Raw genomic sequence first — 3,643 nt, 5'->3', positions numbered from 1 at the left:
GCTTATGAGTGTAAACCGCCGCGGCAACAGACCGCCCGGCCGTGCTGTTGTAACATAGCGCGTGAACGAACGAAAAAAAAATTTATAGTAAACATTAAAATAAATTACATTACCGTAAACTAGACAAAAAATTACACATTTTTTCCCAATATGAAAATTTTCACAAACTTTTCAAAGTCCCATCGCATCGAGTAAACTTTTTTAATAACGCTTCCGCACGATTCTAAATGCTTAATCCATATGTGAAATCGTTCACTGATCACGAATATCGTATTTAAAAAAATTACAAAAATTTATTTTTCAAAATAATCAAAAAAAACCGAAAAATCACAAGAGTAAAGTACCATTATTTTAAACAATATGTCGTTCTAAATGCTTAATCCCTATGTAAAAAAGTTATCTAAGCAAGAATATGTAATTGAAAAAAATTAGAAAAATTTATTTTAGCCGTAAATCGAAAATAATGGGGACACCGGAGCTGTTCGAAGCGCCGAGACGCGCCGCGTACCCCCCCGTGTCCGCTACCTTGTCGTGGTGGGGGGGCTTCGTGCCCCAATGATCCTCAAGGCTGTGCCGGCGGGGATTTTATTCCCTGGCAGGTCCTACCTAGCCGGAGTGGCTTGAGGTGAGGGGCCAACTAAAGTCGGACACATACCGTAAACCTGTGGTCATGTTTTACAGGAACGGGGGTCTTGCCTTAGCCGGCTGGACCGCGAGGATGACAACCTCTCTAAAAAATCCCTAGCCCCAAGCAGCGTTGCGCGGTGAAGAGGGCGTAGCTGGAGTCAGCGCCAGCTATGGTTGGTGGGTGCACCAATCGTTAGCGGACAACCCCGGGGTACCTGGCGACCCCCCGGGCGTATTAGCCTTCCCCGGGTATGGCGGCTCTACCCGGGGTGACCTCCTTTCCGACCACACTCGTGGGATCAGATATGGATTCTTTTTCAAATACAACCGGGGAGGGGGGAAACGAGCGTGAGGTGGAGGTGCGCGGGCCTATCGTGCGCCTCAAAAGATGTACAGAGCCGGTGTCGCGGAGGCATTCTGCAACACGCGGCGCAAAGAGGCCTGCGGAGGGCCTTGGCGACTGCGACGGGGGGGAGGAGTCGGACTTCTCCGTCTCCTCCCACCACTCGTCGCAGAGCGTCCCGGGCACCTCCACGAGGAAACGGGGCCGGCCACCGACGACCGGGCAATACGTTGGCCTCCAAGAGGCCAAACGCAAACAGGCTGAGGCTGAAAGAAGCCTCATAGCGGGCATTTTCGACCCGGTTGCCCCGGGACCGAGGCCCGCGAGTTCGAGCGACCCGCTTCCGGACGAGGTCGAGGTCGCTGCGGATTTCCGGGGCCGCCCGACGCGGGACGTTGCGGCCGCGGTAATGGAGTGCCTGGGCGATGTGGCCAGGATATCCAATGCCGCGACGGGGCTGAAGGCCAGTGCGGTACGGTCCCTCCGGACGGCGGCCCTGAGCAGCCGGGTGGGCGTTGCGGAGCTGGCAGTTCGGTCGGCTCCCAGCGCCACCCGGCTGTTGGAGGCCGAGAACGCTCAATTGCGAGAGCAATTGGCGGAGTTGCGGGCGGAGGTCGCCCGACTCCGTCAAGCGGTGGAGGCGGGGCCGGCTGTTGCCGGGATGGCTCCGCCGCTGCCCCCTGATTGGGGCAAGGGGTTGCTGCCGGTTATCAGCGCTCGGGGGCCCCAGTCCCCTGGGCGAGGAGGGTCCTCGCCCCCACCCGCGGCTGTGCCAGCCGACTTGCTGGCACAGATCGGCTCCCTTATCGACGCCAAATTGGCATCGTTCAGAAGGGAGCTGGTCCCGCGGGTGCGAGGCCCGCGATCGGCGGCACCCGTGCCGCCCGCCCCACCCCTGCCGATGGACAGGAGGGGGGGAAAGAAAAAGGGTGGCAGTGGGGGAGAGACTGTGGTCGCTAAGGCGACACAAATGCAGCCCGCCCCCACTGTTGCGCCGCCCTCCACCACACCTCCAACTGAGGTGTGGTCAAAGGTAGTTGGCCGGAAGGCCAAAAGGGCGGCTGCCGCAGATAAACCTGCGGCAGCTGCCAAGGCTGCTTTGACCGAGAGGGCGGCGAAGCGGGTGGCACCGGCTGCTCCCAAAAGGGCTCCCCTGCCGCCACGTCCGCCCCGCACGGCTGCCGTTACTCTAACGGTACCGGCCGGCGGGGCGATGAGTTACGCCGAGGCGATGGCCACTGCCAGGTCCAAAATAGACCTGGCAGAACTTGGCATCGCCTCGCTGAAGCCCAGGAGAGCGGTGACGGGGGCAATAATTTTAGAGGTCCCCGGAGCTGATGGAGCAGCCAAGGCCACTGCCCTGGCCTCTAAGATGGCTGACGCGCTGGCAGGGACCGGCGTGAAGGTCGCGCGCCCAATCAAAAAGGCCGACCTTAGGGTGCGCGGCCTGGTCGACTCGACCACGCCGGTGGAGGTCGCCGCAGCTGTCGCCCGTGTGGGAGGGTGCGACCGGGGGGATGTGAAGACCGGCGAAATCCGGTCTTCCCCCTCTGGTTTGGGCACCCTCTGGGTCCAGTGCCCTGCTGCGGCCGCGCGAAAAGTTGCGGTCGCTGGCAAATTGACAGTGGGCTGGACCCAGGCGACGGTGGAGGCCTTCAGCGCCCGCCCCTTGCAGTGCTACCGCTGCTTTGGCTTAGGCCACACGAGGCAGCGGTGCACTGCGGCCGAGGATCGGTCCGGCTGCTGTTTTGGGTGCGGCAGTCAGGACCACAGGGTGGCTGGCTGCACTGAACAGCCAAAGTGCCCGCTTTGCGCGGGTGCTGGCAAGCCGGCCGGCCACCGCCTCGGCAGCCGGGCGTGCCCTGCCAGCGCGAGACGCGGCAGAGGGAGCAGGGGGAGGAGAACCACGACGGCCAAGGCGGCAGCCGCCGTGACAGCTACTAATACAAAAGATCCGGCACCCAAGGATGCCACCGTCACGCCCGCGGGGGCGGTTGGGGCTGATAAAACCCCAGACGCCACCGCTCCCGCGGCGGCGATGGAGATTGAGGCGCCGGAGTAATGGGGCCTACTGGCCCTATTATTCAGGCCAACCTGAACCGCTCGGTCAGGGCACAAGACCTTTTTGTGCAATTCCTGGCCGAGCGGGGTGCCGGGTTGGCCGTAGCGGCGGAGCCGTACCGGGTCCCCGACCATCCACATTGGATGGGGGACTTGGACGGCTCCGTCGTTATAATATGGGCAGGCCGGCCGGGGTCCCCGGCGTGCTCCGTTATCGAGCGCGGCCGGGGATACCTGGCCGTTGACTGGGGCGGCACCGTGGTTGTGGCGATCTACGCACCTCCGAGGTGGTCCCTCGTGGAGTATGAACAGTATCTGGACGTGGTGGGGAGATGCGTCTCTCGCTGCCAGCCGCGTCCGGTGCTGGTCCTGGGGGACTTCAACGCCAAGTCTTCAGCTTGGGGTTCCCCCAGGACGGACCCGAGGGGCCGGGAGGTGCTTGATTGGGCGGCGGGACTCGGACTCTGTCTTCTAAACACGGGCTCGGTCCATACGTGCGTGCGGTATAACGGGGGGTCCATCGTTGACCTGTCATGGGCAACGCCCCCGGCCGTGCGCCGTATTACGGGGTGGAGGGTGGCGGAGGAGGTCGAGACGCTGTCCGACCACAGA

Source organism: Megalopta genalis, unplaced genomic scaffold (genome assembly GCF_051020955.1).
Source record: "Megalopta genalis isolate 19385.01 unplaced genomic scaffold, iyMegGena1_principal scaffold0057, whole genome shotgun sequence".
Taxonomy (NCBI): domain Eukaryota; kingdom Metazoa; phylum Arthropoda; class Insecta; order Hymenoptera; family Halictidae; genus Megalopta; species Megalopta genalis.
The sequence above is the reverse complement of the archived record's forward strand: the minus strand, read 5'-3'. Positions refer to the sequence as shown.